This window comes from Cervus canadensis, chromosome 17 (assembly GCF_019320065.1).
Source record: "Cervus canadensis isolate Bull #8, Minnesota chromosome 17, ASM1932006v1, whole genome shotgun sequence".
In the NCBI taxonomy this organism is placed as follows: Eukaryota; Metazoa; Chordata; class Mammalia; order Artiodactyla; family Cervidae; genus Cervus; species Cervus canadensis.
This window is the reverse complement of record NC_057402.1, coordinates 65,001,500-65,010,060: the sequence shown is the minus strand read 5'-3', so window position 1 is coordinate 65,010,060 and position 8,561 is coordinate 65,001,500. Positions and strand designations below refer to the sequence as shown.

The window sequence follows — 8,561 nt, the reverse complement described above, 5'->3', positions numbered from 1 at the left end:
CTGTGTATCTCTCATGTTTGAAAGAGAGGAAGTTGCTGGCTTTGTTGCTTATGCCTTTGGGTCAGCTGGGCCAGGAAGTCAAAGTGCCAGGGCAAATGTATATGACACACGGAGTCCGTATCTAGAAAGAGGGAGCAGCAAGAGACAGATGCTGACACCATATGAGCAATCCACAGCACAGAGCTCTGAATAGTACCTCGCAATTTGGTTTTCTTCCAACAGAGCAGCACATTAAGTTAGGCTATTAACCCAGATGAAAGGTTTCAGATTTATCTCATTGGCAGATGGAAATTAACTTGCAGAAACTCAATCAGCACAGACTAGAGAATAGTTAATTTCATTTATTTTTAATTACCCAAGTAATCCATGAATATATTGTCACTATAAAAATGGAAACAATACAGATAAAGTTGAAATCCCTCTTGACCACTCACCACTCTCCTCAATTGCCCTCTCAGGGATTACTACTGCTATCAATTTATGTGTCATCAGACATACACCTGTGTGTACACACCAGCTCACACACATACACACACAGGAGCACACTCATGCACACACAGAAATGTTTTTAAAAAGTTATTTCATCTTAGCTTTGCCTGAGGCCCCAAGATGCTCTAATCCAATGTGAGATATAAGATCTATGTGGAGGACATCAGTGGTTATCATCCATGGACCATGTCTAGGGCACAGAAGGATTTTGAAAAGAATATTAGGTGGTGAGTGATGGTTTTTGGCAAAAGTTGTTGGACCTCATATCCATGGAGAGAGAGAGAATTGACATGTCTTTGTTCACTCAAACCAAGGAAAGGGTTTCAGTGGGACCGAGAGTTTATGTGTCCCTGATATGATTGTATCATGGAGCCATTTGCTTTTGCAGTTACGTTCTTATAAAATTCTTTTCACACTCTCAAGGTTAGAAATATATTCTACTGTTCTCCTAATGCTTTCGTGAAGTTTTAGTTGTTTAGGAATTTGATTTGTCTAGAATTTTGTTCTCAGGGCATGAGAGAGTGAACTAACTTTACTTTTTCTCTATTTTGATTACTTTGATTTGGATCCCAAATTATTTCAACACCATTCATTACACACTGGCTGGAAGTTCACTTTCAGCATAGATTGAAGTTGCAGTTATTCACCAATTGCTTTCTGAATTGTATTCTGTGGCACTGGTCTACTTGTCTACTCTTTCTGAGCGTATTTCTTAGAATCCAATAGTGCTTCCCTTCCGTGAAGCTGAGAGCCTGACCCAAAGAAGGGTACCCACAGGTCACTGTAGTGAGGCCCTGTAGTGAGGCAGGGGTGAGCTCAGAGTCTGGACGGGGAGCAGCAGGTGTCTGACTCAGCCCCCATCACTAGGGCAGGCCCTTTTGAGTCCGCTTTTCCTGACCCCTCTGCTCAGAATTCTCAGCATCTCTGGAAAGCTTTTCGCCTCTGCTCCAGAGACACTTTGTCTAACCATTGACACTTCCTACTTCTGCTTCGGCATCCCAAGGGAATGCCTGATGGAGCTTCTGTGAAGTGACGCACTGCACACACACTCAATCCCCTGGCTTCAACCCTGGGTGCCACCTGGTCGCCCCTTCCGAGAACACTTCCTTACTCACAGGATACCTTCTGGAGGGCTCAGTGACTTTCTGTCTTCTCTCACATCTTTTTCCAGCCCTGTCTTCCTTGAATCAGGCATGAGGTGATGAGATGCCAGTGCAAGACTCTTGGAGGAATGGACACAGAGAGACACTTGCTTCTGTGATCCTTACCCACTGTCCGGCAGACACCAGCTGGTGGTTCTGCACCCCTCACCATCCGGACATGCCTGGAACTCTCAGATGTACATGGCTTCAGCTCTCATGGCTGAGCCATCTGCTTTCTGCCCCAGAGTTTACAGGATGAAACCATGGCTTTACTCATCTCTGGGGTGATGTTGTGTTCTTTACAAGGCTTTCATGAGAATTAATGAGAGCTTATTGTAAGGAGTCAATAGATGCCTCTTATCTCTCCTTCCCCACTTCCCCACCCCAGCACCAGCTATTCTCTGAAACTTTGTCCACTATGTCAATGTGCTAATCCGCAGTGATCTCTCCATGTGGACTTCTATCAGCGTCTGGCCTTTTATTATTTTCCTTAGGGAAAGACTTCTTTTTTCAGACAATAATTTAAGTCATAGTATCACAGACTCTGACTTAGCTATACTGATCATCTCAGAAATGTCTATGGAAACTGAATTAGGCACACTCCAGAGGGCTGGCCCTACATGTATTTCACAGCTTCGATTAATTATAACCAGCAAAGTGAATGGGATTTATAAACTGTCTCATAACATACCAATGGCAATGTGATTGGAGGGGAACCTGGACATGCCATTATAAAACTAACATGTCAGAAAATGCACAATTAAACAGTGCCTTTGCTCTTATAAAGAAACACACAGAAGCATGACTTGGTGACATTTTCACACTTGGTAAAATTAACTTTCAGTCAAAAGAACAGTAGCATTGGTAGCTTTATTTTCTTAAAAAATTGTAATTTCAAGTTGGATATGCAATGTTGGCGATTAAGTGGGAGGCTACTTAAGTAAAGTCATGCAGACAATAGGACATTATGTAGGAAAGAAAATGAAAAGAGGAATAATTGTGTCAGAAACCAGGTAAACTGGTGTGTTAGGGTTCTCCGCATTGATTCCAGAGAACTCATAGGAGAGATAGATAGGAAAATAGATGATAGACAGAGATACAAATGTAAAGAGAGTTATCACATAGAAACAGCTCATGCACTTATGGAGACTGACAAGTCCCAAGACCTACGGAATGATTCAACAGGATGGAGACTCACGAGAGTAGATGGAGCATTTCTGATGGCAAGCAAAGGTCAAGGTCCCAGCTTGAATGCAGTCAGGCAGAAGAGTCTCCTACTCAGAACAGTCGGCCCTTTTGTTCTATTCAGACCTTCAACTGATTGATCAAGGCCTACCCCCATCAGGGAGGGAAGGGTGCTCTATATAATGTACTGATTTTAAATATTCATTTCATGAAAAACACTCTCACAGAAATACCTGTTTAATGTTTAACCAAATATCTGAGCACCCCTGGCTCAGTCAAGTTGACACAAAATTAACCATCATACCTGTCCAATATATGTTGACAGTTTCTGCACTGGGACTTCTGTATCCACACCAGTGTGTGTGTCTATATATGTGTGTATAGTGTTTAAGAAATGTATTCTTCTGACTTGTTTTTAAAGCTCCCCTCTTGAATTCTTGAAATTGCACCATAGATTATTTTTGCAGTTGAGGTCAAATTCAGATAACATAAAATTAACTATTTTAAAGTATACAATTCAGTGGCATTTAGGACACTCCCAATGTCCTACAACAATGACCTCTATCTAGTTTCAAAACATATTTGTGACTCCAAAGGGAAACCCTATGTGCATTAAGTAGTCATACCCATGTTCACTTTGGCAGCACATATACTAAAATTGGAATGATACAGAGAAGATTGTGCCCCTGCACATAGATGACGTGCAAACTCCTGAAACATTCCATATTTTTATTGCCATACTAAGTGAAGTAAGTCAGAAAGAGAAAGACAAATACCATATGATACCACTTATATGTGGAATCTATTAGTAAAATGTGACACAGAGGAGCCTATCTATGAAACAGATACAGACTCACAGACACAGAGATCGGACTTGTAGCTGCCAAGGGGGTGGGGGTTGGCTGAGGGATGAAGTGAGAGGTTGGGGTTAGCAGATGTAAACTATTACATACAGACTGTATAAGCAACAAGGCCTACTGTATAGCAGAGGGAACTCTGTTCAATATCCCAAGATAAACCATAATGGAAAAGAATATAAAAATTTATGTATGTGTAAAGCACAGTAAATCTCTGACATTCATAGACTTTAAAAAAGTAGGCATTCCCCATCCTCCGTTTACCTAGCTCCTGGTGGTCATTAATACACTTTCTGTGGCTGTAGATTTGTCTGTTCTGGATACTTCATATAAATGGAATCATATAATATGTGGCCCTTTATGTCTAACATCTCTCTCTTATCGTAATGTTTCCAGGCTCATTCTTGGTAGCATGCGTGTATCAGTACATCATTCCATTTTATGACTCAATATCCCATTCTATGTATACACCACATTTTATTTATCTGTTCATCCTCTGATGGGCCTTTGGCTGATGGGCCTTCTGACTATTGTGAATAATGCTTCTATAAGTAACAGTAGCGTTACTGTGCACAATATCTTTTCAAGGGTGTACAAATAACAGTTTAGAAATCCTACTTTCAGTTCTTGGAATTTCCAAAGACTGAATTGCTGGGTCATATGGTAATTCTACATTTAACTTTGAAAAATTGTTTTCCCCATCATAAGAAATCAGGATGATATTTAACACACACACACACACACACACACACACACAGAGGTTGCAATCTGCCATTCTAAATGCTTGTGATGATGGCAAGTCCATCTGATATTGTAAGTATGGCAGAGGCCTCATTTAAAGGTAAAATGTGATAAAGCTACTCTATTCCACTGATCCTTTTCTTTTTTCTCCCCATCATTTGTGATACCAAACTCAAACTTTCAGTGGTAGAGGCCATGTAATGACTTTTCCTGTTGCCTCAAGTTCAGCCAACAATGGACTCTAATGCCCTTTATTGCTTCATAACATTCTGGGATAGGAGACTTATATAGGCCTCAGGATCATTATGAATGGTCACCTTCCAGTTCTGCAGAAACTCAGCAACTCGCCCAGAGAAAGAAATAACTGAGGTTTCTGGGGTCAGTCTTGTATAGGAGACTTACATAGCCCTCAGGGCCATTATGAATGGTCACCTTCTAGCTCTGCAGAATCTCAGCAGCTCACCCAGAGAAAGAAATGACAGAGGTTTCTGGGGTTAAGGGTTCTAGCTTGACGTGTTCTCAGCTGCAGAGCTGAGTTCCCATCCTGGGTACCCTCCAGGGCTGGGGTCAGGCAGAGGCAGCCATGAAGGAAGCAGAGAGGAATGGACTGGGGAGTCCCTGAGAACACTTAAAGCCTTCACAATCAGGACTCTAACTTTGCTAAACCAGAAAAGATTCCCTTTCCAATAAACATTGTTTCAGTTAAGATATTTAAGGGATTTTCTTTCAACAAAACTATTAGAGACGAAATAGAAATCACACAGTCTTGAGAGAAGAGAATTGGTCACATATAAAATTTTGGTCTTCATTCTTAAGAAGCTGGACCACAGATGAAGGCTTAAAATTTTGGCTTCAGACTGATTCATAAGCCAGCATAGTAGAGCAACTGGATCTGTCCAGTAGCTGGACAACATTAATACATACCTAATCTCCTGATTTTCTCCAGTATGGCTATCTCTCTCTGGTCAATAGATATCTTTAAAAAAAAATAGACCCTTCCTTGAAAAAGATTGATGACCCCTCATTGTGCTGTGCTGTGTTCAGTTGCTCAGTCATGTCTAACTGTGACCCCATGGACTCCATTGAGCCCGCCAAGCTCCTCTGTCCATGGGATTCTCCAAGCAAGAATACTGGAGTGGGTTGCCATGCCCTCCTCCAGGGGATCTTCCCAATCCAGGGATCAAACCCAGGTCTCCCACACTGCACGTAGATTCTTTATTGCAGGTGGATTCTTTACCATCTTAGCCACCAGGGGAACCCAAGAATACTGGAGTGTGTAGCCTATTCCTTCTCCAGGGAATCTTCCCAACCCCAGAATCAAACCAGGGTCTCCTGCATTGCAGGCAGATTCTTTATCAGCTGTCTACTAGGGAATACACCTCTTTAAGAAGGACTGAAGAAAGTTCAGTCATCTTAGAAGTCTTCCTACTATATAATATAGAATCTTGACCTCACTACCCAAAGATATTGTTGTATGTGTGTGCTCAGTCACTTCACTCTTGTCCGACTCTTTGCGACCCTAAGGACTATAGCCCACCAGGCTCCTCTGTCCCTAGTATTCTCCAGGCAAGAATACTGAAGGGGGTTGCCATGCCCTCCTCCAAGGGATCTTCCCAACCCGGGGGTCAAATCTGTGTCTCCTGCATTGCAGGCAGATTCTTTACCGACTGAGCCACTGAGGTAGCTCATATTCTTGAATATCAGAATATAAATTTTGAAATATAAATATAAAAAAAGGGGAGATACAATCCACTGTTTTTTACATAAATACAAGCTCTCACTTTTGTCAGAAAAGATAATACATACACACTGGGATTCTGGATTTCAAGATTTGCCTCCAGGGAAAAAGAATTAAAGCTCATTGGACGAGTTATTTAAATCAAGTTCCCTTCCTCTGACTAGCAGGCACTGTGCAGACTCCTAGTGAGAAGCTGGTCCTATAGCTGTTACAACACCCACCCATCCATTTCACAGGACCCAGCCTTGTATTAGAGGAGACGATGCAGGTGAATGGCAGAGCCTAGAAGCCAGGACTGCATTGTTCCCTTCTGTGGGGGAAAGCCCGAAGCATGATCTAACGATGTGCAAAGTGAAGCTTCTTTCTGAGTCATCCCCTGCTGGATACAGGGTATAGTGATTACATGATGATTATGTCATGAATCAGAAGGCTGTGAACCTGTTGATGATGTGAAGGCAACTGACAACCATGCTAACATGATACAGTACAAGAAAAGATGATGCAGGGGGTGAGGCTCTTGGGACATACGGGTAAGCTCTGAGGACACAGCAGTGGACCTTAGAGACCTCACAGATCCCTCTAGGAGATCCAAGGACAGGAATCACACCAGCTTGCCTGAGCCACTGCGCAGGAAATCCGTCTCCACCGTGGGTCTCCCATTGCGCAATCCAGGCTTCATTACTTTACCACATACACTATTTCATGAGAAGGTGATTGGTCTTATTTTTCTCAACTCTTGGAAAATTCGTGGGGAAAAGTGATGGACTGAGTGCCTCATTGCCTGCAGTCTGCCCCCACCCCTACGCGACCCAAGAGTGTGGATGCCACAGAACTCTAGCGTTTTGATGTGACACTGTTCCCACGAGGAGCAATGCTGGTTAGAGAAAAGAGCATTAATAACAGTACCCCCACCCACTGAGGACCTACTGTGTGCCAGGCTGAACGCTTCACATCCATTCTCCACCAGGATGCAACTATAAAGATGTCTCCAAGGAAAACCAAACAATGTCATTAATTTCAGCATATAAAACCACACCATTGAAAACCTTCTCATGAAGCACATGCGTACCACACTTACAGAGTGCTGTAATTTGAAGTCTCTCATTCATAGACTGTTTTGTTGTTGTTGTTCCAGAGATGTTTAAGCAAACCTACAGGTTCATTTATACTAATGCCTTAAGTAAGGACTGGATTTAAAAGGATCATTTTCGCATGGTCAGAGGAGAGTCAGAAAGTGTTTCGGGGGGCCTGGAAGAGTCTTCACTAGGCTAGTGATCTCAGTGAACATCTTTCACGTGGGCTAGATTTAACGTTAAAAACATATTGTTTTTCAGATGAAGAATCAGAGGCTCAAGGAGGTTAATTGACTCAGCCCAGGTCTCAAAAATGGCACAGGGCAGAGCTGGACTGTAAGCCCATGGTCTGGGGGCTGTCTTCCCCAAGTCTGACTGAGCAGTCTTTCTCAGGAAGAAAGAACTGGTCTAGCTCTTACTGACCACAACCTGACCCAAAGCCATCCCTTCACAGCCAGCTACAAGCAGCATCAAGTGGTTGAGAAAACTGCACTGGGGCATCTGACCTCTCAAAGGCAGTCCTTGGTTCTCCCTGGTAAAAAGTTTCTCGTTTCCCAAGTCCACTAATGTGAGCTGGATTGCAGAACCAGGTGAGGTTGAAACAAGAAACTCATGCTCCACCATCACCTATGATCAGATGATCCGGAAGACTTGAGAAATCAAGGGAGGAGCCACACGTACCGGGTAACAATTGACAAAGGCATTTGAGTTGGCCTTTGGCCTGCATTCCCTAATATTTCCAGGCAGAACTGAGTGGACTCACAATGTAGGGAGAGAATCATACTCCTTGGAAAGCATTTTAGATTTTTATACAAGCATTTAACTAACTTGCAATTTTTAAAATGCGCTCCAAAGCACACTGTTCGCATGAACACTTCTTCTGTGGGAGATGCTCCATGTAGCGCAGGATGTTAGAGCGGCACCTTCTTCCCAGGTCGTGGGAAGACGTTTCCTGTGCGCTTCAGTGATACGCATGAAAGAAAGGGTGTTCATCAGCTCGCCAGTGTTCCTTTATGGCTACTGGAGAGCTGCCTCTTTCTTTCGATCCCCTGGAGAAGGAAATGGCAGGCCACTCCAGTGTTCTTGCCTGGAAAATGCCATGGACGGAGGAGCCTGGTAGGCGACAATCCATGAAGTCTCAAAGAGTCGGACACAGCTGAGCGACTTCACTTTCACTTTTCGATCCTTGAGAAAAATATTGTGAAATATCTGTGGCATACAAAACTATGGAGAAAACAATATAATAAATGCAAGGGTATCTGTCTTTCAGCTTAAGAAATAGAACTGCACTAACATATCTTGAGTCAGTCTGTGTTCCCTGTCCGATTCCTCCTGG

At 42.9% G+C, this 8,561-nt stretch overlaps 1 pseudogene; it reads left to right on the top strand.

Annotated features, from left to right (window-relative positions):
• The first annotated feature begins 3,446 nt into the window (after positions 1–3,446).
• On the top strand, positions 3,447–3,547 carry LOC122419834 (annotated as a pseudogene).
• The last annotated feature ends 5,014 nt before the right edge of the window (positions 3,548–8,561 follow it).